This window comes from Aquarana catesbeiana, linkage group LG05, assembly GCF_042186555.1.
Source record: "Aquarana catesbeiana isolate 2022-GZ linkage group LG05, ASM4218655v1, whole genome shotgun sequence".
NCBI classification, from domain to species: Eukaryota; Metazoa; Chordata; class Amphibia; order Anura; family Ranidae; genus Aquarana; species Aquarana catesbeiana.
In genome coordinates, this window is record NC_133328.1 from 537,980,913 (window position 1) to 538,008,608 (window position 27,696).

Sequence of the window (27,696 nt, forward strand, 5' to 3'; positions counted from 1 at the left end):
TGATCAAGGGGTTAAAACTTTATTAGGGGGGGTTAGGGGGGTATCCTAGACCTAAAGGGGGCTAATATTCACTGTCCCAACACTGTAACTGTCACAAACTGACACCAATGCAGTAATCAGAAAAAAAAAAATAAAACTGCTGGTGTCAGTTTGTGACGGGGGGGGGGGGTGATTGGGGGGGATCGGGGGGCGGATCGGGGTGTTTTGTGTGCCTGGCATGTTCTACTGTGTTGTGTAGTGTTGGTGCACTCACAGTGAAGTCTTCTCTCCTCGGCGCTGCAACGGAATACCGAGCCGAGGAGAGATGACATCATTTCCTTTGCTGCTGTTTAGCATACAGCAGCAAAGGAAGTGATCTGATTGGCCGGCGGCGATCGCGAGGGGGGGGCCACGAACGGATGGTCTCCCCCTCACCTCTGATCGCCGCTGGACAAAAGACGACCGCCTCGGGACCCCCCACCCGCGGAAGGCAAATCACGTATACATACGTGATTTTGCCTGTCCGTGCCACCTTGCCGACGTAAATCGACGTGAGGCGGTCGTCAAGTGGTTAAAATTGTATGCAACCCATAGCAACGCTAGTAACTGCTGGGTGTGTTCTCACTTACATCCCCAAACAGGAACAATACCCATGATAGCAATGCCTCTCAATTTCACTGATCTAAACAGGACCAGAATAAATGGCACATACATAGTCTCCACAGCTAATGAGCACAGATCAGTAACTTTGATGGTTTCGAAACAGATAAACACTCCACAGATTTGTTTAAACATTATATGCCCGTTTAACACTAAATGTACACGGTTGGGCAATTCAGATTGCACCGGAGCAAAAATTACAGTTTATGGAGGAAACTATGGTCAATATTATTGTATTCCAGATCCAGAACTAAATAGAACCCTTTATAGTACAAATTGCTCACAGTTCTCAATATGTGAAAATATCGGTTACCTGAGATTCCATGTTATTGCTTCCAGTTTTTTAGGAGCAGGCATACCGTCCAGACGTAGAGGGTTATATTATATGTGTGGAAATAAAGCTTACGCCTGGCTTCCTACTAATGTTACAGGTACATGTTATATTGGGAAGTTAGCACCTGCTTTGGCTGTTCGCAAGGATACAGTGCGACCAGATCAAAGTCCAGAATACCCTTTAGTGTTCAAAAGAAAGGTGTTCACTGAAGGTGACATGGCATGGTCATGGTTCCCTTCCTGGACAGGATGGGGAATTGAAGCAATGAAAAGACTAAATAATTACACTAGAATTGTAGATGAGATTATTAACCTTACTACCACTGATATAGGTTTATTAAATGAAGAAATGGCTCAGCTTAAAAAAGTAGTATTAGAGCACAGATTAACGCTAAATTATCTCACTGCAGCTCAAGGTGGGATGTGTAAGGTATTTCGCACTGACTGTTGTATATACATTTCTGATAATGAGGACATTATTAAAGGGCATCTTGCTAAGATAAGAGAACTACAGAATAAGGCCAGAGATATTGCTAAAGATGGATGGAACCCCTTGAAGGGTTTAGGAGGTTTTGGTGATTTTTTGTATGGCATAGCAACATGGTTACAGAAACTAGGCGCTTACATTGTGATGTTCCTTTTTCTCATATTTGTTATTTACTTCCTCATCAGGCTATGCCTCTGTGTGACTACCCACTGTTCCAACAAATGTACCACCAGCCCTGATGAACCCATTATTGTGAGAAAGCTAGGAGAGAGCTGAACAGGACGTCGTCTCTCTGCGCCAATGTAACAGGAGTTACCAGCAATTGGCTGAATGTAACGCGGAGAAGAATGGTGTCAAATAAACAAAAGGGGGTAATGACATGAACATTCACTGTACTGTTCATTTAAGCACAAGAGACTCCATTTTGTTCTCACTGTTGAAATGTGTTCTGTAACCTTCACCTAACACACAGACACTTCTCCTACTAAACGCTCTCTACTCCCCCCTCCCTTCTCAAGGTTTTACTTTTGCAATTGTTCTATTCACTAGTTTTTAATAATATATTTCTATTTGTTAGCTTTTAATAACATAGTTACATAGTTACATAGTAGGTGAGGTTGAAAAAAGACACAAGTCCATCAAGTCCAACCTATGTGTGTGATTATGTGTCAGTATTACATTGTATATCCCTGTATGTTGCGGTCATTCAGGTGATTATCTAATAGTTTCTTGAAGCTATCAATACTCCCCGCTGAGACCACTGCCTGTGGAAGGGAATTCCACATCCTTGCCGCTCTTACAGTAAAGAACCCTCTACGTAGTTTAAGGTTAAACCTCTTTTCTTCTAATTGTAATGAGTGGCCACGAGTCTTATTAAACTCTCTTCTGCGAAAAAGTTTTATCCCTATTGTGGGGTCACCAGTACAGTATTTGTAAATTGAAATCATATCCCTTCTCAAGCGTCTCTTCTCCAGAGAGAATAAGTTCAGAGCTTGCAACCTTTCCTCATAACTAAGATCCTCCAGACCCTTTATTAGCTTTGTTGCCCTTCTTTGTACTCGCTCCATTTCCAGTACATCCTTCCTGAGGACTGGTGCCCAGAACTGGACAGCATACTCCAGGTGCGGCCGGACCAGAGCCTTGTAGAGTGGGAGAATTATCATTTTATCTCTTGTGTTGATCCCCCTTTTAATGCATGCCAATATTCTGTTTGCTTTATTAGCAGCAGCTTGGCATTGCATGCCATTGCTGAGCCTATCATCTACTAGGACCCCCAGGTCCTTTTCCATCCTAGATTCCCCCAGAGGTTCTCCCCCCCAGTGTATAGATTGCATTCATATTTTTGCCACCCAAATGCATTATTTTACATTTTTCTACATTGAACCTTATTTGCCATGTAGTCACCCACCCCATTAATTTGTTCAGGTCTTTTTGCAAGGTTTCCACATCCTGCGGAGAAGTTATTGCCCTGCTTAGCTTAGTATCATCTGCAAATACAGAGATTGAACTGTTTATCCCATCCTCCAGGTCGTTTATAAACAAATTAAATAGGATTGGTCCCAGCACAGAACCCTGGGGAACCCCACTACCCACCCCTGACCATTCTGAGTACTCCCCATTTATCACCACCCTCTGAACTCGCCCTTGTAGCCAGTTTTCAATCCATGTACTCACCCTATGGTCCATGCCAACGGACCTTATTTTGTACAGTAAACGTTTATGGGGAACTGTGTCAAATGCTTTTGCAAAATCCAGATACACCACGTCTACGGGCCTTCCTTTATCTAGATGGCAACTCACCTCCTCATAGAAGGTTAATAGATTGTTTTGGCAAGAACGATTCTTCATGAATCCATGCTGATTACTGCTAATGATATCATTCTTATTACTAAAATCTTGTATATAGTCCCTTATCATCCCCTCCAAGAGTTTACATACTATTGATGTTAGGCTAACTGGTCTGTAATTCCCAGGGATGTATTTTGGGCCCTTTTTAAATATTGGTGCTACATTGGCTTTTCTCCAATCAGCTGGTACCATTCCAGTCAGTAGACTGTCTGTAAAAATTAGGAACAACGGTCTGGCAATCACTTGACTGAGTTCCCTAAGTACCCTCGGATGCAAGCCATCTGGTCCTGGTGATTTATTAATGTTAAGTTTCTCAAGTCTAATTTTAATTCTGTCCTCTGTTAACAATGGAGGTGCTTCCTGTGTTGTGTCATGAGGATAAACACTGCAGTTTTGGTTACTGAAGCCCCCCGATTCACTCGTGAAGACTGAGGAGAAGAATAAATTCAATACCTTCGCCATCTCCCCATCCTTTGTAACCAGATGTCCTTCCTCATTCATATTTCTATTTGTTCGTTTTTAATAACATCTCACACCACCCCTTTCTTAGCTATGTATAAAATAACATGTAATAATAAATTTTCACTGAACAGACATTTTAAACACAGTGATTGAGTCCTGTGAATCTGTTCCTGCAGCTACAGTATTAACTTTGTTTTAGAGTCCCAATCAGAAATCAGTCATCAGTCAGTCATCAGTCAGTCAGTCACTGAACACATGGAGAAAGACAGGAACTAGCTGAAGGGGAAAGACAGACTCCGCTGGGGACACAGAGAACGGGCTCTGCTGGGGACACAGATGTAAGGAGGGGCTCCGCTGGGGACACAGATGTAAGGAGGGTTACCGCTGGGGACACAGATGTAAGGAGGGGCTCCGCTGGGAACACAGATGTAAGGAGGGGCTCCACTGATGGGGACACAGATGTAAGGAGGGGCTTCGCTGATGGGGACACATGTAGCAATGTAGTTGCCGCTAGTAACAAACAATCCACCAATTCACCCCCCTGCTAGACTTCATACATCACTTCCAGTGACAATCAACAGTCTTTTGCTGGTTTTGTTTTTGTTGTTTTATTGGGGGGTACAACTTGGATAGGGATTAGGAATATGGGATGCCCATAGGATCTATCATTGCCATCATATTTAAGATTTAGGTACAAAGTTAGAGCCAGAAGGTTGGATGTGCATTTACAATGAACATCAATCTCCTCCTGCATCTCCATGCAGACTGTTACCCCTCCTCTGCTTAATTTCCGCAGACTATCTCCTCTCACAATTCTCCTCCTGCACAAACTTGTGTCCTCCTCGCACACTGATTTCCTCCTGCACAAACTTACAGTCACTGAATTAAAGCATGCCACATCTTCTTCTTTTTAAAGAATAAGGACTCACTCTGAACAAGTCCCTAATCAGGCTCTGGTTTGCTCGCTGCTACTAGACCTTAGGCCTGCAGAACCTCTCCCCAGAGGCCTAGTACTTTAAAAGCATGTATTTAGGTGGTGGACTACTGTTCCCAGCCAGCCCAACTTGCAAATCCTGTGCCCTCAGGCCACATCGATTTGACACAAATCCCCACAGTCTCTTCTCTGATCCAGGACTCCCCATCATTCACTGTGTGTATGATGGAGGCTCTGCTAATGACTGTGTAGAAGCAGAGTTCCCTCACAGACTTCCTGGCACTTCCAGCCCTCCACTATGGTAACACTCACGGACCTTCCACTGCCCTGAGTCCTTGATGAGGAACTTGACTGGACCATGCGTTCCGACAGTTTCACCCTTCCCCACCAGGAGTTCATTACCACTGACCGTGTGGTGGCAAAGACATTGCCAATGACCGTGTAGAGGCAAAGTTCCCTCACAGCTTTCCCTGGGCCTCCTCCTGCTATCTGTACACCCCCTGGGGGTGTCCTCCTGCTGCTGCTTAGCATTCCATTCCTCACTTTACTCAGCTGACTACTCCCCCAGTGGCATATCACCTCAGCTTATATAGGAGGCCGCCCCCTGCCGATACCAATTGGGAATTGGTCAGGGCTCCCACATGAGCTGCCTGCTACTCCAGTTCTAGGCCCAGCCCCTCTTCCAGAATATTCTCCCTGGAAGCAGGGGAGGGGCCTCAGAACTGGAGCACAGGTGGTTACACCCACTGCTACTCTGACCACTCCCAGATCAAAACAGACAGGCCTAGATTGCAGCAAAGGCCTTCCTAAATTTACCTGCGCTGACTGTCACTAGTAAAATAACCCTTACTAGCACCTACCTATTGGTAGAGGGTGCTACATTCACCCCCCCACCAAAAATCACAGCTGTAGAAAAGAATTTATAAAAAAAATTCTTCCTGGGCCCAGGATTAAAGGACATCCCATAAAATTTGGTTGGATAGGGGAAAAGGGGAAAACTTGGGTGGGGATTTTGTATAAAAGTACAAAAATATAGTATATACACTCTGGTCATATTTACATTGTACATTTTACACACACATCCAAGCCTACAGTTTATTGTAGCTACAATCATACAAGTGGAAGCAGAGCACTACTCCCTGGGGAGGAATATTCTGCCTACCACAGGTCTTCATCTGTTGTCCCACAGTGGGGATGGACAGCCGTCACATCCCTGCATTCCTAAGAGAAGACAAAACATACACACAGTCTATCTATACACTATCTATACAGCATTCATCAGGTAGAGGGGGTTATCGTGCTCCACTTGGTGAATAAAATACATTTTTTTTCCAAATGCATCAGAGTTGGCATGCTATTCTCTGTCTCCACTGTCACTCCCGTAAGAGGGATCTTAAGGGTACCTCCTACAGAGTATAGTCCAACAGACACGCTAATGGCAAAAAGAAACCTTCTGGTTGCTCATAGTTGGAGGGGCCCCTCCCGAAAAGTCAGGTAGCAGGAAGGTTTAACAGGGACAGTGCACCCTGGTGTCCTTGATGACTAGTCCTCCTATCAAGCACCCTGGGTGGCAAAAGCTGTCCCTGTGAAAAATTCTAAAGTGTCATTGAGGAAAACCACCCAGGCCCTGCCCTGCCCTTGCAGTCCTGGTGGCCGGCTCCATGTGGGCTGCACAGCACAGCAGTCCTCCTCACACACAGAACCGGGGATCCAGCAATCTCCTCTGACTATCCCCCTCCCCTCTGACCGAGACCAAGTGGCTCCTGGTAGCCCAACCTGCCTTTACAACCAGGACCCGATCTTTGTGGATTGCACGACCTAAGCTCCACTCTTGTTTGATGTCCTTGAAATGGGCCCAGGCATCACTTTCTGGTACCCGGAGTGGCTTGGGGACATGCAAAAAGTCCCAAACCATGTCATCCTCCCACTGTCCCCATGAGGCCTCTATGTTGTCCATGGTCTGAGCTGGGACATAGGGAAAATCTAAGCCCCTCTCCAAGGCAACCCTCCTTTGCACTTCCCACTGGATTCATGAGAGCCGGGGTAGCTCTTTAAGTTTCCATTTTCCTGGCAGGATGCAGGCAGCTGGGGCCTTGATAACCCATTGCCTGTAAGTGGGTGCCCTGGTCTGGGTAGTGGATGGCTGATTTGTGAAGATCCTGCTGCATTGTGTTGGGGTCCATGCTCGGGACTGTGGCTCCTCCAATGCATCAGATGGGGCACCAACGGATGGGGAATCTCCTCTCTCCCATTCTTCCTCACTGGATCCCTCCTCAGGGGAAGACCAGGAGAACAACTTCTCTACTGACCGAACCTCTCCAACACTCTGGGTGAACCCCAATCTATGACCCGGCCCTCGCCCACCTCATCCAGCTCACCTGAAGGTACTCCCTCCTGTGGCATGGGCTCCCTCTGGATGGGCACAGCAAGAGTCTTACTTGGAGCCCGCTCGACAGGGATATCAACCGGAGGCCACACACTGACTCCTGCAGCCTCCGGGCCCCTGGCCAGGCCACGAGTCTCCACAGCAGTCTCTTCTCTTCCTATGTCCCGGAACTCTGAGGTGGACACACCTGTTGGCTGTTCTCCTCCATCACTGGCAAGTGATCCTTGGCCCTCTCTTGCCCTCCGAATGTCATGCGGATGCAGCGTGCAAGCGGGTGGATGTTGTAGTACCTCGATTCCCGCTGCACTGGCCCTAAGCGGGTTAGTGGCTCCTCACAATGACCACACTGGGCCCAGGCATTTACTCCGATTGTCGGTAGATGGCACCTAGGACACAACATGCATAGCTCCTCTCCTCCTATCACTCCCAAAGCGAGTCCTCCACAAAGTTCCAATCATATGCCAGTGTCAACTAGCACCCGGTCCTGCATCACAGGCAATCGCTGCATAGTGGGCATCCTCCGATCACCCTCCGCCATCTTCCTCCACCTTGTGACTGGCGCGCAGCACTCTGAGTTCTTTTCTGTCGTCCGCTGGGGCGTGACTCCGCCCACACGCTCATTGGTTCAGCATGCAAGGAACTGTAGGCAGGCTTCAGACAGTGTCCACTGTAGTGGCGCTGATGAATTGCAGGCACTGTCCAGGTTTAGTTTTAAAACTGCGTCACAGAGCTGGAACTGAAAGCAGGCAAACTATACAGCGATCACCATTAACATAGTAAAGTCTCTTCTGTGATATCCTACTGTGTGGGACTGACTGTGCAACATCCCATCAGAGACACCTCCTTGTTGCCTTCCGTTACTAGGGGCAAGAGTAGATACCCACAACTCCTTTCACTGTGTTAAGCAGGATTAATACAGTCAAACACATTTTTTTTTCTTCTGCAATACAGTGTACAATGTGTGCGCCATGCAGAGCGCTGGACATATTTGTAATCCGAAGCGCGATCGCTCACTGTGGTTGCCACGGGTGATAGCACAAGGTTACAGTCACTGGTTGCAGGGCTTTTTGCAGTGGTGAGTGTCCATTGAAACAAGTCCAGGGGCATGAAGGCAGTGCTGATCCTGGACTGTTGCTAAGGAAGACAACACTTAGCGACAAGTTTGAATTTGGTTGCTATGGGCAACGGCATGTGGCAAAATTAAATTTTAGAGCAAACATAGTCTTTCCCTAGTTGTACCCTAAACTTGGCAAAACAGGCAAAGTCTCCCTTGGCTTTTAGCGGTTGCTAGGGGCGACGGCCAGCAGGTTAATCATGAAGGCGGATCTCGGTGGGACTTCCAAATGTAGCGATGTAGTTGCCGTTAGTAACAAACAATCCACCAAATCACCCCCCTGCCAGACTTCATACATCACTTCCAGAGACAATGAACAGTCTTTTTCTGGTTGTGTTTTTGTTGTTTTATTGGGGGGTACAACTTGGATAGGGATTAGGAATATCGGATGCCCATAGGAGCTATCATTGCCATCATATTTAAGATTTAGGTACCAAGTTAGAGCCAGAAGGTTGGATGTGCATTTACACTGAACATCAATCTCCTCCTGCATCTCCATGCAGACTGTTACCCCTCCTCTGCCTAATTTCTGCAGACTATCTCCTCTCAGAATTCTCCTCTTGCACAAACTTGTTTCCTCCTCGCACACTGATTTCCTCCTGCACAAACTTACAGTCACTGAATTAACACACATATGTAAGGAGGGTCTCCGCTCATGGGGACACAGATGTAAGGAGGGACTCCGCTGGGGACACAGATGTAAGGAGGGGCTCCGCTGATGGGGACACAGATGTAAGGAGGGGCTCCGCTGATGGGGACACAGATGTAAGGAGGGTCTCCGCTGATGGGGACACAGATGTAAGGAGGGGCTCCACTGATGGGGACACAGATGTAAGGAGGGCTCCGCTGATGGGGACACAGATGTAAGGAGGGGCTCTGCTGATGGGGACACAGATGTAAGGAGGGGCTCCGCTGAGGACACTGATGTAAGGAGGGACTCCGCTGATGGGGACACAGATGTAAGGAGGGACTCTGCTGGGGGCACCTGATGTAAGGAGGGACTCAGCTGGGGGCACCTGATGTAAGGACAGACTCCGCTGGGGGCACCTGATGTAAGGACGGACTCCGCTGGGGACACCTGTTGGCATCTGGTGGCAGGTGACACACTTAGGGCTCCTACTGATTCTGCATTATGGTGCGTTGAATGATTTCATTTTATATTACAATGTAATAATAGAAATAATGTGCTTCAATCATCCTGACACCATAACAACTATGGTGCCGGGATCAGGGCTTTTTTTCAGGGGAAACTTGGTGGAACTCAGTTATACCACCTCTGGCTCAGACCCTTTAGTGCCTGCTCACCACAATCACTTGTAAACACAGAAGTCTGGTTTCTGTGTTTACAAGTGACAGCTCTGTACTCTGTATGTAATGCAATCCTAATATTTAATGCCCCATTAAGACCCTCCTACTGTTTGTGAAATATGACCACACCCACTATTTGATGTGATTTGGAGGGTGTGTGTAGGGGGAGGGGTTTTGGGGGGTCATGGTTGAGTTCCAGTACCTATTGTTTGAGAAAAAAAGCCCTGGCCGGGATGATTGAAGTGCTAACACCAGGTGTTTGGAGTATCTTTATCTGCTGATTGTTAAACTTTCTAGAATACACATATTTCTATTGTTGTGTAGGATCTGGGCCTGCTTTCCCTCCCTCTCTCCCTCCCTCTCCCTCCATCCCTCGTTCATCACAGACGCTAACCACACCCCCTTAGAGCCACACCCTTTAAGCCACGCCCAATATTCCACTGAAACCATGCCCATTTTTGCCAAGTGGGAGGGGTCAAAAAGGAAGGGTGGGGTCTGTCACCCCCCCATCCTAAAACTTCACCAGCCGCCACTGTCCAGCAGGCATGGGCAGGAATGTTACCTTCCCTTCACGGCGCACTGGGTAACTCTGCTAGCAGTTGGGAAGGATGCAGGACATGGTTCAGTGTTGTTGGAGCTTGTTCCGCCACCACGCCTCCAAAATGCTAGTGGTGATTCTGCCACAGCTGTCTCCTCCACCCCTCTTCTTCTTCTTCTTCTTCCTCTATGGCCTCTTCTGCAGATTTGTCCTCTGAACCAGAAGTGCTCCGTAGGCGTTCAAGGGGCTACTCAAGCAGTCAGGCTAAAAGATGCCATACGGTGCTTGAGTTGTTCTGCCTAGGGGATAGGAGCCACACTGGGGCAGAGATTCTGTCAGCTCTGCAGGGGCAGGCTCAGAGGTGGTTGACGCCATGCCAGCTTCAGCCAGGAATGGTTTTATGCGACAATGGCATCAACCTTCTCTCCGCCCTCTGACAGGGACACTTGACCCATGTTCCATGTTTGGCACACGTCCTGAATTTGGTGGTGCAGCAGTTTTTGAGCAGGTACCCAGGCTTACAGGATCTCCTGAGGCAGGCCAGAAAAGTCTGTGGTCATTTCTGCTGGTCATACAATGCCAGTGCTCAGCTGGCTGACATTCAAAGGGAATGCAACCTGCCCACCAGCCGCCTCATTTGTGACATGCCCACCAGGTGGAACCCAATGTTGGCAATGCTGCAGCGGCTGCACACACAGCAGAGGGCCATAAATGAGTATCTGTGTGAGTATGGCACCAGGACAGGGTCAGGGGAGCTTGGCTTCTTTTCGCCACGCAGTGGCTACTGATTAAGGATGCATGCACTGTCCTGTCACCATCTGAGGAGGACACAAGGATGGTGAGCAGCGACAATGCATGCATCAGTGACACTGTCCCTCTAGTCTTCCTGCTGGAGCACACGCTTCATGGAATCATGGACAGGGCACTTGAGGCAGAACAGCGGTCCCCTTTATCCAGATGGCATTCTTGCTGGCCCAACAAACACACAGGAAGAAGAGGAGGAGGATTGTGTCAGCATGGATGTAGAGGATAACACTCAGCAGCAGTCTTCAAGGGATGGTTTTCAATCCCCAGAAACCCAAGGAGTTGTACATGGCTTGGAGGAGGTAGTTACGGATCATGTGATCCTTAGTGACCCAGAGGACTCAGAATCAAATGCCTCTGCAAACTTATGCTGCATGGCCTCCCTGATTCTGCAAAGCCTGCAAAAGGACCCTAGGATTTGTGGTATCAAGGAGAGGGATCATTACTGGCTGGCAACCCTTCTTGATCCATGTTACAAGGGTAAGGTTGCAGAACTCATCCTGCCTTCGCAGAGGGAGCAGAGGATGAAACATCTTCAGGAGGCCTTGAAGAAAGGTTTGTGCAACGCATTTCCAGACCCTGGGAGGTTACAATTTCCTGGTGCTGGACAACGTGTTACTGAGGCTTCATTCAGTCAGAGGAAGAGCGGTGGAGAAGGTGGCCGGCTGACTGATGCCTTTAAACAATTTTTCAGTCCTCAGCACCAAGGTCTGATCGGTTCAAGCAACCATCGCCAGCATCTTCATTGCATGGTGCAGGAATATCTAGGGGCAAGAGCAGACTTGGAGACCTTTCCAACAGAGCATCCACTGGGTTACTGGGTCTTGAGGATGGACCACTGGCCAGAACTTGCTCAATATGCAATTGAGCTACTGGCCTGTCCTGAATCCAGCATGCTTTCTCACCGCACATTCAGTGCTGCCAATCGGACATTGATCGGACATTCCGACAACAAAATCCATGGATTTTTTCTGACGGATGTTGGCTCAAACTTGTCTTGCATACAGTACACACAGTCACACAAAGTTGGTCAGAAATTGCGAACGTCAAGAATGCGGTGACGTACAACTCGTACGATGAGTCGAGAAAAATGAAGTTCAATAGCCAGTGTGGCTCTTCTGCTTGATTCCGAGCATGCGTGGAACTTTCGTGGAACACCACCCAAGGCCCAATTCTTCTGCCCCTGTTTAACAGGGGCATGTAATGACAATGTTTGATATAATATTTTAATGCGGGGCCAGTTCCTGTGCCAAACAAGGGTAACTGTGAGGGCTTACAGTGTTGTGGCACCACCACCACCACCCAAGGCCCAATTTTTCTGCCCTTGTTTAACAGGGGCATATAATTGTAATTTTCAATATTATATATCACAGCAGGGCCCGTTCCTGCACCCAACAAGAGTATCTGTGAGGGGTTACAGTGTTGTGGCACCACCACCACCAACCAAGGCCCAATTTTTCTGCCCCTGTCTAACAGGGGCATGTAATTACAATTTTTGATATAATATTTCAATGCAGGGCCCATTCCTGCGCCCAACAAGAGTAACTGTGAGGGCTTACAGTGTTGTGGCACCACCAGCACCACCACCACCAAAGGCTCAATTTTAACAGGGGTATGTAATTACAATTTTTGATATAATATTTCAACGCAGGGCCCGTTCCTGGACCCAACAGTAACTGTGAGGGCTTACAGTGTTCTGGTACCACCAACACCTAAGGCCCAATTTTCTGCAGACTATATAGGGCAGGCCATATAGTATATACACTGCTGTTCAGAGTATATAGTGCCTGGGGGACCTCCATGCCATTTAAAAAAAAAAAATTGGTGCGGGGTTTCCTTAATATCTATTCCAGACCTGAAGGGCCTGGTATGGATTTTGGGGGTGACATCCACGCCATTTTTTTTGGTATTTTTATCTATATTGCCGGAATTCGACAATACATTATAGCTGCGAGCAGTTTTAAATGACATTTTTTCCTTTAGAAATGTAATTTTGATGTGGCTCTGTTATAAACATCTACCTATCTACCTTTACGTTGTACATGGACCTCATTTAAGGTCCCACAATTCCCTTTCTCTTTTTTCTGAACCAGCGATGGAGGCACACCACACATGTGCCTCATTTAAAGTCCCAAATTCCCCCCTCTCTCTCTGCATTAGGAATGGAGGTCCATGTACAGGGTTGGCAGTGTTCCCCTGCCACCCATGTAAGAGGTTTTCAAGCCCTGGATGGCAGTGTACCATATCCGAGTCTTGCAAATTCAATGGACGCAATTACCTTGTGTCCAGGAGATCATGTAGCACAGCCATGATATATCAGTACTTTCGGACTGAGATGCGGCTTCTGGAGCACTAGGGCTGGCCTGTTGTCTGACTTCCGGGAGCTGCGATGCGGCACGCAATCCTGCCGCACGTGCGACGTCATACCTGGCTTCATCACGTGGGACAGGAGGTTCTCCATCGTAGCCGGTCAGCTGGGTCATGTGGGCGTCTCCCATGGGCGGCATTCATCGTCCAGGCTAGAGCCCCTCCCTGCACTTGCTGTGCTTGCGTGAAGCTGGTGGAAGCCAGCGTGCACGTGGTTGGGGTGGGTATATATGGCCTCTCCTCACACAGTCTGGGAGCCTCAAACTGTTGACGTTATATTCTACCACAGCATTCAATTGTTCCTTTAGGATGCATGTAAGTTACCATAAGGTTACCTCTCTCACTACCTCATTGCCAGTCATCTCCTTTGATCAATGAGTCTTGATTAGCTGGGACTGTTTTTTGTTCTTTGCTGCCTGTTTTTCTATACCACACTTTATGGGAATTCGGATGTGGTTTATCTGTCTCATCCTGCTTTATCCCCTTGTTCAGACCCTTTTGACCCTACTCTTCTCACTCGTTATATATTACTTTATATTCATTTTTATCAATATATTATGACATACTGATTATGCATCCCCCTTTTTTCCTACATTTTTCTTGGCAGTCATCACTGGCACTGTTTTTTGCATCCATCTCAAACCCAGCCCATGTCCTGTGTGTGTGGGGGGCTCTGTGCACGCACCGCGCTAGCGCGCGGCTTTACCACCTCAGCTCCCGGAGGAGACTACTATTCTGGCCTTGGCTCCATAATTACTACACCTCTCTGCATTGATTATATGTAAGTACCCCAATGGGAGGGCACATTTACCTCTCCCAGTTATAATTAGTTACAAACAGATTCATTTTTACTCTATCACATCTTATAGATTTCCTTGGTCTATTGGTCACATAGATACATGCTCACATCATACTATCAACTGAGAACATCTTCTGTCAATCAATTATGACTCCACTGTTTTATACTATTTATATGTTTCATTGCCAAGTGCTGCTTTTATGTATATATATATATATATATATATATATATATATATATATATATATATATATATATATATATTCATTGTATGTATTAAGCTATCAGTTGAGACCACTACATGACATCTAGCTAACATATTTGATGTATTCTGGATGCCTTATTGCATGTGCACATACATATGTGTGTATGAATATTTATGGAATGACATTTATTACAATGTTTTTTTTCTTATGTGGTTATTTTATTGATATGTCTGATGCAGTTTTATGACAAATATATATGCACTTTTATTCTATCTACCTCTACGTTGTACATGGACCTCATTTAAAGTCCCACAATTCCCTTTCTCTTTTTTCTGAACCAGGGATGGAGAAACACCACACATGTGCCTCATTTAAAGTCCCAAATTCCCACCTCTCTCTAAACATGGGAAAGATGCGCTACTTTACAGGCATACTAAGGACACCCCCCCAGGCATGATATTTAAAGGAATATTTCATTTTTATTGTTTCACTTTAAGCATTGTAAAATCACTGCTCACGAACAAAATGGCCGCTTTTAAAACTTCTTTTTGCATTGATACATGTCCCCTAGGGCAGGACCCGGGTCCCCAAACACTTTTTATGGCAATAACTTGCGTATAAGCCTTTAAAATTAGCACTTTTCATTTTTCACGTTCGTGTCCCATAGACTTTAACGGTGTTTGCGTGTTCTAATGAATTTTTTGCCTGTTCGCATGTTCTGCTGCGAAACGAACCAGGGGTGTTCGGCTCATCCCTATATACCTACTGTCACTGTGATTTTTGGTAAAAGTATGCTGAAGTCATATTTGAGATATAACAATATTGTGTTATGTTCTAAAGGTATGAAATTGAGACCCTCAGATAATGACTTTTGCTTTGTGTTTCACTTTATAGTCAGAGCAGTTCATAGCTGTAATTTTAAAATGTTATTCAGCGCACAGCCAAATAAACAACATGGCCCATGTGGTTGATGTTTGAGTTGTCCCTTTAGCGTGATAATGCTGGAAATTAGTAGCATTGCCTTTATCGATCAAAGAGTTTGCCAGCTAATTTTCCTTGAGAAAAAAAACAGTATTGCACCAGTTTCACTCTTTGCAACAAAGTTCTAAAACATTTTTATGCATTATATAATCCACCTTCTTCACTTTCTTCTCCCCTGCTGTTCTGTCAGTTTTTTAGTTATATGACGGTTCATGTCATTTCCTTCTTCTGCTATTCCTTTGATCTTCACTGAACTGTTCTCTGCTTATCTCTCTCTGCTCATGGCAGTAGGCTCCCATATCCACACCTATCCATTCATTTATTCATTTATACTGAGCCAACATATTTTTATTATTATTATTATTATACAGGATTTATATAGTGCCAACAGTTTACGCAGCACTTTACAATATAAAAGGGAGACAATACAGTTATAATACAATAAAATACAAGAGGATTAAGAGGGCCCTGCGCAGAAGAGTTTACAATCTAATAGGGTAGGGCAGGTGGTACAAAAGGTTGTAACTGTGGGGAATGAGCTGATGGAAGTGGTAAAAGATTAGTTGAAGACATGATAGGCTTTCCTGAAGAGATGAGTTTTCAGGGATCGCCCGAAGGTAGCAAGAGTAGGGGATAGCCAGACAGGTGGAAGTAGCGAGTTCCAGAGGATGGGAGAGGCTCTGGAGAAATCCTGGAGATAAGCATGGGAGGAGGAGATGAGAGAGCTTGAGAGTAGGAGGTCTTGAGAGGAGCGAAGAGGACGATTTGGGTGATATTTGGAGACAAGATTGGTGATGTAGCTTGGGGCAGAGTTGTGAATGGCTTTGGAAGTTGTGGTTAGTATTTTGAATTTAATTAGCTGGGTGATTGGGAGCCAGTGTAGGGATCGGAGGAGAGGGTTGGCAGACACTGAGCGGTTGGTAAGGTGTATAAGTCTGGCAGCAGCATTCATGCTAGACTGAAGAGGGATAGCCTATGGAGAGGCAGGCCAATGAGAAGGGAATTGCAATAGTCACGGCCAAAGATAAAAAGGGAGTGAATGAGGAGCTTGGTTGTTTGTTAAAAAGGGGTGAATTTTAGAGATGTTACGGAGGTGAATGCTACAAACTTTTGACAATGATTGGACTTGAGGCTGAAATGACAAGTCAGAGCCTAGAAAATTAAAATAGAAGATACCAAAGCGCTGAAATGAATATTTAAAATAATTGAATAGAGTGACTGAAAATAACTAAATAATTAAGCTGCATTCATTTAAAGGTGATCAGGCACCTTGATAAGGATATAAAGTGCAGTGGGGTGAATGATGCGCTCTAATTACTTTCAATCAGTGTACCGAAGTAAACTACAGCCAAATACTATTAAACACAAATTACTATAAATGTGGAAAAAATAAATAAAAATAGTATAAAAAATTCTTGTGACCAGAAAATAACAAAATTAAGTGATATAAGTGATGAAAAGAAAAAAAGAGTGATTAAGGCCAGTATGATTTGATTGTAGAGGTAATAATACTGGTGGGTATAGTAAATTGCTAACTGTAAATATATACCACAGTAATACAGCTGTGTGAATACACTTTGAGTGATGGTAGCTTCACCATAGATGTTCGTACACAATTGAACCAATAATCCTGTGACATGTATAGACCAACTCAAATCACAATATGAGTCCGTTTCAACTTGCTCAGGGATATACTTGTCACTACAGCCGTATCATGGTTTATCCCGGTTATTTAATCGCTGAGCAATGATGTCCTTTCTTTGTTTTATTTCATTAATTTATCTGCACCTGAGAACGGTAACGATATCCTAGCCCAAAATAGTGACAAGTATATCCCCGAGCAAGTTGGAACGGACTCATACTGTGACTTGGTTAAATTGATGATAGGCAACTCCTAGCCTCATATTGATTAGTGGTTCCAAATTATTAATAACTACTGCAGTAGGGAACAAACCCAAAAGATACGCTCAGCATCTTTCCAAATAACTGTTCTGCTTTATTATGACGCAATTAAAGGTTTTTATGCATATGATTATGTAGGTATCACATTAATATTACAATTGTACGTTTACGGTAACAAGGGGCGTTACATAGGCAGGCTAATTCTAATCAGGACTCGAAAGAATGTAAACATTTACTGAAAACATTATTAGTGCTGTATGTGCAGTGAGGGCAGTGTGCAATACATACAAAATACAATACAATTATATATAGAACTTACAAATTTCCATTACAGTCTCCCCTCTTTTGATCAATATTTTGATCACTAACCGTACCTGCTATCACCTTTAACCTGGAACCTCCACAGGCTTAGGTGGAGGTAGTCCTGGCCAAAGAGGCAAAAAACTCCATTGTGGAGAAAATAAAAGCTGAGCAACTTTTTTCATTACCAAATGACTTTTCATTGTGAAAAACAAATGATTGATAAGACATATTTACAGAGTACTGTCTGTACACTCCTGTGGCCAGAATGGCCTTCTAGCTGAATTGTGGGCATGATGACTTATCAGCATATGTAAACACAGACAATTCTACATAAAATGGAAAACGTACAAAAGACAAAATATGACTTCAACATGGCTAAACTACTTTTCAAATATATATATCCCTTACAATTAAAGTAATTGAATCAAAAAGTACCCTAGACTGTGATCACAAGAGGGAAACAAATCAAACAGAGATTTCTTTAATTTAGTCATTTTTGCAGTGTCTGGTGTGGATCCAGGTGACTTTTCCTTCAAGTTTTGCAAAAACTGTACATGAAATAGATGCTGTATTGAGTCTCCAAACATTCCCTTATATATAAATGTCTCTTAACAATCCAGAAGTCACCTGGCTTTAGTTTTAGATCCTTCCAAACTTTTAGGATCTGGAATTGGGGAGAAAACACATAAATGAGTTTGTAAAAAACCTTAAAAGATCAGCAACGTTCTCTGTGAGATCCGAATGGAGGACTTCAGCTGCTGAGACAAAATATTAGCAAGTGAGTAACACACTCCCAAACAAAATCCCATAGGGAGAGAGTCCAACATCCCCCTTAGGGGCTTGATAAAACATAAGAAAACGTTCAGGCAAAAGTTTTCTAGTTTCTTACTCTACTTTGTCTGCTACATTGTAGACAGTAGGGGGTGTAAAAATAAAACCTCAAAACTTCTAGTAAAGACTCTCCTATAAAAAATGATTTACTCTGTTACTCTCTGTACTTTCTGCACTCTATATTTACAAACTACTTCTGATAACACTTTTTACTGTGGCCTTTGCAGTAGCATTTGCCACTGGACATCCAAAAAACATGACCACACAGACAAAATGCATACTCGTAAGATCCTAACTTGGGCATCTGGATATATCTTTTTTTTGATCTCTGGAAGGGATGTTCAGCTTTTGGTAACACCTTTGGTAACAGGTAAAACAAGAAGTGGTATGTTATAAAAACAACTGTGGAGAACCCTGGCTCTATCCCAAGCTCATTTACTAAAGCAGCCATAACTGCTTGTGACTGATGACACGGTCCATGTATCAAGCTGGAGGGAAAAGAGTGGCTGGCAGACATAAATGATCACCTTTTCCAAAGTCCTGTTTCATAAGAAGTTGCCCCCTGTGGACCACTTGTTTTTCTCATTCTGGGTTCCTTAAAGTTGAATTATTAATCCCAGCTATACTGGGCCAGAACTAGGGTGGAATCTGTGAGTTGCACAGACCCATCAAGTGTCCGGGGCTGTAAATGGAGCACCCTTAGTCACCTAGTCTGCTTCCATGTGTGAAAGTTAATATGGCTACCTCAGCAAGAACCTGGAAGGCTGAAAACAGCCAATCAAATTAACTTGGCATGCTTTATTGGTGAAAAGCAAACTTCTGGCCCTTCAAATGGAACCAAAAGCTCTCTATATCTCGACTATCTATATAAATATACATTCTTTTTATAGCTCACAGGCTTTGCTAAAACATGGAGCTCTGCTTCTTGAGCTGGGGAAAAAAAAGATCCAATGACTTTGAATACAGAGTATCCTTCTGGGTGATAAACTGTATACTCAAATCTACAAAAAATGTAATATCTTGTCTTCGGGGAGTGTGTCCTGCACTGGGATCACAGCAGCTGATTCCTACATCAATTTAACACATGTGTCTTCCTTTGTCTCCAGCCTCCTCCAATAGAGGCAATAAGGTGGCTGGATTCAAATGTACGCATTTTTCATTGTTAGATTTGTACATAAACAAACTCATATTTTAAACCTTTCATTAGACAAACATTTACTTAGCTGTATATTTGCTGCGCAGAATGTCGGAACATTAAAAATGAAATGTTTGACCAAAACAATATCTAACTTTGTCTAATAGCACCTTTGCATAAAAGCTACAGCTCTGATATATCGGGGTGAACCCTTCATTACTGGGTCCAGCTACATAAATATATTACAATGGCTTGTTTTCTATCACGCTGTTTGTGTAAGAATTCCAGTTTCATGTTTCAAAAGACAACTTTTTCCTGGCAATATTATAATAAATGATAACAATACCCTGCGGTCATGGAGAGATGTCCATAAATCCAAAATATTCTTCTGCTTATACCACTGTACTTACAGGGAAAAGGGGCACATCATTTCACAACCCACACATTCTGCTTTGGATTTCAAAAATAAAAATAAATAAAAACAAAAGAATCAACAATCTGTATGATGGACCAGAAAGCATCAAAAACTATAAAACAACTGGCTGCAGGTGGCATCTATCCTAACAGGGTGTGTGGACTTGATGTGATGGGTCTGTTATATTTAAATTTTATTTATTATTACTCTCACATCATGGACCACACATCAAGTTATTATCAAAAACCTTAAAATTTCATTTTTGTAGAAAAACTTCTTATGTATCCCATCCATCTTGACTTTGTTAAATATTATGGCAGCTGTATTCCAAATAACAACCTCATCTTAATCTTTTTTTCTCTCAATAAGAGCTTATTGAATAAATGTAAAATTATAAAATTGTTATCTTAATCTAAACTAATCCCATTTTTACAAATTTCCCCAATAACCTGGATTTCATTTCCAACCAAAGGTTGTCTAAACCAGTTTCAATATATCTATATTATTAATAAAATTGTTAAACTCATATTAGAAATGAATACTCATTATTACTTAATTTTACTTAATTTCCCTTTTTTAAATGCACTGTTTCCACTATCAAAGGATATTCAATTTGTGTAATACACGGTTAAATGTAACCTTCATTTTACCATGTTTGGAAAACAGATTCAAAATAATTGTGATCACATTGTTTACCATTAGATTCGTTAACCCGGGACATTTTGTTATAAATGTTTTGTCTAAAAAACTGGAATTGGCATGGTGTCCTTCCAGCTTATCACTGACCTCTTATCTCAGCCACATTCGTTCATGAGAGCACAAAGGAGGGGGTCACATCTGCATACATGACACACACAAGCAATAGAACTAAAGGTCCCAGCATTCGCACACACATACACCAATATCTCTCTAAAATCGCTTACATTTTTCCCATTTGTACACAACACATGCATATCATTCTCTCACTTTCTTTTAACTCTCATTAATATTTACCTGCCTTAAATTCTGCATCCCTTATTTTGTTCAGATATCCTTTATATCTAGCTTCTATGATCAGACAGGCAGCCACAGTGCTCATCCCATCTTCCCTCTCTGACAACGTATAAAGTATTCTGTTTTACCTCTCATTTCTCTGTTTCTGACTCTAATAGTTGTAGTGCCTGACCCCAAATTCATCCCACAATTTAACATGAAAATGTCCCTTTCTATCTAGTGTTATTGTCACCCTTGATCCATCCTGCTCACATAGATAGTTGTTTCTCTAGCTGTTTACTCTGCATGATCCTTAGTCCCTAAAGGACCTTGGTAACCCAGTTACCCATTGTGGATCCCTGTCCACTTTAACCATTAATTTAGGGGCTCAGTATAGGCGGAACCGCACCTTCGGTTCATATATAGCGCTCCCCTTTCGCTGGGCATTTTTGAGGGTCCCTTACCCTTCATTCCCTTACTTAATTCAATGCCCATAATGACTGGCCAGTCTTCTCTACGTGTGCCTATACCCTCTTGCCTCTAAACTACTTTATCTAGCAGATGTACTACATATACCTGTGAACAGCACTATTCTTCCCTTTCTTATCTATAACACTCCAATGGACAGTAGACAGTGACAACATAACATATAACCACCAATCAATACAGTTCGATTAAGGGGAGTAAAATAGGTACCCTTTGTCCCGAAAATGCCTTACCGATCAAGGAAGTCTGATAACTCAAATGTAAGCAAAAGGCTTACCTCAGCCGGCTGATTATCAGAAATTCCCGGATCGTCTCAAGCTCCTCGTTTCGGATACTCAGGGTCACCTGGAATCCCCTCCTAAGGCAAAGCTCGCCATGCTGACTTGGTTAAATTGATGATAGGCAACTCCTATCCTCATATTGATTAGTGGTTCCAAATTAATAATAACTACTGCAGTAGGGAACAGACACAAAAGATACGCTCAGCATCTTTCCAAATAACTGTTCTGCTTTATTATGATGCAATTGAAGGTTTTTATGCACATGATTACGTAGGTATCACATTAATATTACAATTGTACATTTATGGTAACAAGGGGCGTTACATAGGCAGGCTAATTCTAATCAGGACTCGAAAGAATGTAAACATTTACTGAAAACATTATTAGTGCTGTGTGCACAGTGAGGGCAGTGTGCAATACATACAAAATACAATACAATTATGTACAGAACTTACAAATTTCCATTACAATTGTGATTTGAGTTGGACTATACATGTCACAGGATTATTGGTTCAATTGGGTACGAACATCTATGGTGAAGCTACCATCACTCAAAGTGTATTCACACAGCTGTATTACTGCAGTATATATTTACAGTTAGCAATTTACTATACCCACCAGTATTATTACCTCTACAATCAAATCATACTGACCTTAATCTCTCTTTTTTTCTTCTCATCACTTATATCACTTAATTTTGTTATTTTCTGGTCACAAGAATTTTTGATACTATTTTTATTTATTTTTTCCACATTTATAGTAATTTGTGATTAATAGTATTTGGCTGTAGTTTACTTTGGTACACTGATTGAAAGATAATTAGAGCGCATCATTCACCCCACTGCACTTTAAGTCAGAGCCTAGGATTTCACCTAGTACCCTGGCGTGAGGGGAGGGACTGATGGTTGCATTGTTGATTTTGATGGAAAAGTCATGGAGGGGGGCACAGGCAGGGGGAATATTAATAGCTCAATTTTAGAGAGATTTAGTTTAAGGAAGTGGTACAACATCCATGCTGATATGTCAGTTAGTAAGTTAGTAATGTGAAAGGAGAAGGAGTGAGGTGAGGAGTAGACAGATATATTTGGGTGTCATCGGCGTATAAGTGGTATTGGAAGCCGTGGGCGATTATCAAGTGACCAAGGGAGGAGGGAGGAGAAGGGAAAAGGTCCAAGAACAGAGCCTTGGGGGCCCCCCACAGAAAGGGGCAATGGAGAGGAGGAGACAGAGTTGTAGGTGACACTGAAGGAGTGCTGTGATAGACAGGCAGATAACCAGGATAGAGCAGAATCTCGGAGGCCAAGGGAATGTAGTTTATTGAGAAGGAGCGGGTGGTCAACAGTATCAAAGGCCGCAGAGAGGTCAAGTAGTTGGAGTATGGAGTACTGGCTGTTGGTTTTAGCAGTTAGTAAATCGTTAGTGAGTTTTAGTAAGGCCATTTCCGTGGAGTGCTGTGAGCGAAAGCCAGACTGTAAGGGGCCAAGAAGGTTATTTTCACTGAGGTAGGAGTTAAGACGGTTGTAGACTAAGCGTTCTAGAAGTTTAGAGGTGAATGGGAGCAATGAGGTGGATCTTAAGTTGTTCAGGTTGGTGGGGTCCAGTGAGGGCTTTTTAAGTATGGGAGTGATCTGCACATGTTTTAGAGGGGAGGAGAGGGGAAGGTGCCACAAGAGAGGGAGAGATTTAAGATGTGAGTGAGGGAGCATAGGATAGAAGGAGAGGGTGACCGTAGTAGTTGTGAGTGAACAGGATCCAGGGGACAATTGGTTAGGTGGGCATCTGAGAAAAGTTTTGTAACCTCTTCAGTAGCAGCCAATTCAAAAGAGGAGAGTATTGAATGTGCTGTTAGGCAAGGTATGTTGGGTGGGGAAGATGTACGCACAGTGGAGGTGTCTTCACGATTGCATCAATCTTGTCTTTGAAGTGATTGGTAATCTCTTGGGCAGTGAGTGAGTTAGTGGGTAGAAGGTGTGGGGGACAAAGCAGAGCGTTAAAGGTTGAGAAGAGCCGACGGGGACTGGATAACAAGGTATTAATAAGAGAGACAAAGTAGGCTTGTTTGGCAGCATGGAGGCAGGAATTGTATTTAAGAAGGGCAGATTTATATAGGGTGAAGTCTTGCAGGCATTTGGTTTTACTCCACAGTTGTTCAAGAGCACGGCAATGTCTTTTGAGATTTCTAGTGTTGTCAGTTTGCCAGGGTTGTAACGGTCGGGACCTGATTCTGCGTGTGGTTAGAGGAGCAAGTGCATCTAGTGATGATGAGAGTGAACTGTTGTAGACAGAGAGGTGGCCAGGTCAGGACAGGACAGGGGAGAGATTATGTTATATAAGTGGTCAGTAGCAGAATAGAGAAGAGAAGAGTTAAAGTGGCGAAGGTTTCTACAAATTACAGTCAGGTCCATAAATATTGGGACATCAACACAATTCTAATCTTTTTGGCTCTATACACCACCACAATGGATTTAAAATTAAACAAACAAGATGTACTTTAACTGCAGATTTTCAGCTTTAATTTGAGGGTATTTACATCCAAATCAGGTGAACGGTGTAGGAATTACAACAGTTTGTATATGTGCCTCCCACTTTTTAAGGGACCAAAAGTAATGGGACAGATTAACAATCATCCATCAAACTTTCACTTTTTAATACTTGGTTGCAAATCCTTTGCAGTCAATTACAGCCTGAAGTCTGGAACGCATAGACATCACCATACGCTGGGTTTCATCCCTGTTGATGCTCTGCCAGGCCTCTACTGCAACTGTCTTCAGTTCCTGCTTATTCTTGGGTCATTTTCCCTTCAGTTTTGTCTTCAGCAAGTGAAATGCATGCTCAATCGAATTCAGGTCAGGTGATTGACTTGGCCATTGCATAAGATTCCACTTCTTTCCCTTAAAAAACTCTTTGGTTGCTTTCGCAGTATGCTTCGGGTCATTGACCATCTGCACTGTGAAGCGCCGTCCAATGAGTTCTGAAGCATTTCGCTGAATATGAGCAGATAATATTGCCCAAAACACTTCAGAATTCATCCTGCTGCTTTTGTCAGCAGTCACATCATCATTAAATACAAGAGAACCAGTTCCATTGGCAGCCATACATGCCCACGCCATGACACTACCACCACCATGCTTCACTGATGAGGTGGTATGCTTTGGATCATGAGCAGTTCCTTTCCTTCTCCATACTCTTCTCTCCCCATCACTCTGGTACAAGTTGATCTGGGTCTCATCTGTCCATAGGATGTTGTTCAAGAACTGTGAAGTCTTTTTTAGATGTTGTTTGGCAAACTCTAATCTGGCCTTCCTGTTTTTGAGGCTCACCAATGGTTTACATCTTGTGGTGAACCCTCTGTATTCACTCTGGTGAAGTCTTCTCTTGATTGTTGACTTTGACACACATACACCTACCTCCTGGAGAGTGTTTTTGATCTGGCCAACTGTTGTGAAGGGTGTTTTCTTCACCAGGGAAAGAATTCTTCGGTCATCCACCACAGTTGTTTTCCATGGTCTTCCGGGTCTTTTGGTCTTGCTGAGCTCACCGGTGCGTTCTTTCTTTTTAAGTCTGTTCCAAACAGTTGATTTGGCCACACCTAATGTTTTTGCTATCTCTCTGATGGGTTTGTTTTGTTTTTTCAGCCTAATAATGGCTTGCTTTACTGATAGTGACAGCTCTTTGGATCTCACATTAAGAGTTGACAGCAACAGATTCCAAATGCAAATAGCACACTTGAAATGAACTCTGGACCTTTTATCTGCTCTTTGTAATTGGAATAATGAGGGAATAACACACACCTGGCCATGGAACAGCCAATTGTCCCATTACTTTTGGTCCCTTAACCACTTCGCGCCCGTAGGGCGCCCTGGGACGTCATCGACTTTGAGGGGCTATATCTAAATGATTCCATGTAGCTACAGACATCATTCAGATATCGGCTTTTTCCGCCGGTGATTCCCTGCACCATAAGAATGATCATAGCAGCTGTTCCACCGATTGATCGTTCTTACGGGCGGCGGGAGGGGACGCCCCCCTCCCGCCGCCCTCCGGTGCTTGTACCGACTCACCGCTTCCATTGGTGAGTCGGACACAGGATCCGCCAGCCCCGGATGGTGATCACAGAGATTTCCGGTGGACCAGATGGTCGCTGGAGTCTCTATGATTGTTCGAAGGCCGGGCGCAATGTTATGATGTCACGCCCGGCCTCTGCATTAAAAAAAACGGCGCCGCTTCGGCTGGGAAGCGGTGATCTTTTTTTTTTTTTAATTTTAGGCTTCCCAGCCTAGAGGTGAGATATGGGGTCTTATTGACCCCATATCTCACTGTAAAAAGGACCGATCGTGCCATATTCCTATTACAAGGGATGTTTACATTCCTTGTAATAGGAATAAAAGTAATCAAAATTATTTTTTTTTTTTTTAAATGTCAAACTAAAAAAATTAAAGTCAAATTAACAATTTGGTCTTTGCTAAAAAATATATATATATAATGTTTGGGGGTTCTATGTAATTTTCTAGCAAAAAAATGATAAATTTTACATGTAGGACAGAAATGTCAGAATTGGCCTGGGCACGAAGTGGTTAAAAAGTAGGAGGCACATATACAAACTGTTGTAATTCCTACACTGTTCACCTGATTTGGATGTAAATACCCTCAAATTAAAGCTGGAAGTCTGCAGTTAAAGCACATCTTGTTTGTTTCATTTCAAATCCATGTGGTGGTGTATAGAGCCAAAAAGATTAGAATTGTGTTGATGTCCCAATATTTATGGACCTGACTGTATGCCGCATACACACGATCGGAATTTATACCAGCAAAACTCAGATGAGAGCTTGTCGGAAAATGCAACCGTGTGTATACTCCATCGGTCTTTTGCTGGCGGAATTCCAGCCAGCAAAAGATTGAGAGCATGTTCTCTGTTTTTCGGTCGGGAAAAGTTCCTATCCGAAAATGCGATCGTCTGTACAAATTCTGACGCGCAAAATTCCTACGCATGCTCGGAAACAATTCGACGCATGCTCAGAAGCATTGAACTTAATTTTCTTGGCTCGTCATAGTGTTGTACGTCACTGCATTCTTGATGGTCGAAAGTTCAAAGAACTTTTGTGTGACCGTGTGTATGCAAGGCAAGCTTGAGCGGAATTCCGTCGGAAAAACCATCCAAGTTTTTTCTGACGGAAAATCCGCTTGTGTGTACGGGGCATAATTGTTTGCTGCTTGGCGGGATGGGTGGTTGGAGGCAAGGATACAGTGAAACTAATGAGGTTGCGATCAGAGAGAGGAAAGGGGGTGTTGGTGAGGTTGCCAGGGTTGCAGAGATGGGAGAATACAAGGTCAAGGGTATTACCATTGAAGTGAGTGGAAGTATGTGTCCATTGGGTTGGTCAAAAGATGAAGTTAAGTCGAGAATGTCACGGAACATCCCACACTCCGCTTGAGTGCTTCCGTCATATACCACTTCCTCCCAGTCTGTATACACATATCAGATATTCCAACCTCTCTGAGCACAAAACAAGGCGACACTTGCTTGTTGCTAACATGGACTCACTTTATTCAGAACCAGAATACAGTCTTATATACAGGAGAAGATGAGGTTCCACCCTCCTGCTCATATTACTCTAACAATACAAACGTAACCTAATTAACCTAATTAACATGAGCTAATTAACTAATCCTTTATACAGCCTAGGTGACTGAGACATGAGCTTTTGCCCAGACTGAGTTAATTATCACAGGACATTTTCTCACAATAGCAGCAGCTCCAATAGGAGTCGTCCCGTCTCCTACATTGTATAGAGGACAATGTGATCAGCTCATTCAATTAACATAAACACAGGTAGTTGGAGTTGATGACACCGGCATCTCCTCACAGTATGTGTCCCAACAGTATAATTCAGTCTTATCAGCAGGGGGCTGCTGGAGGAATCCCCCCTCCCTCTTCAGGGACACAAATCCCAAATGACCACAGCAAGGAGTCCCCAACAGAATCAAACAACATACAATATATACATATATACACGACTGAGTCCGATTAGTACAGTTCAGACTGGATTTCTAATTCACCTCACAAAGAGTATTGTTCCATTGAAAATCCAGGGCCCATAATCAAAAGGCAAGAGGCTTGCATTCAGTCCTCTCCAACATCCTCTGTCCCAGCTAGATCTGTCACAT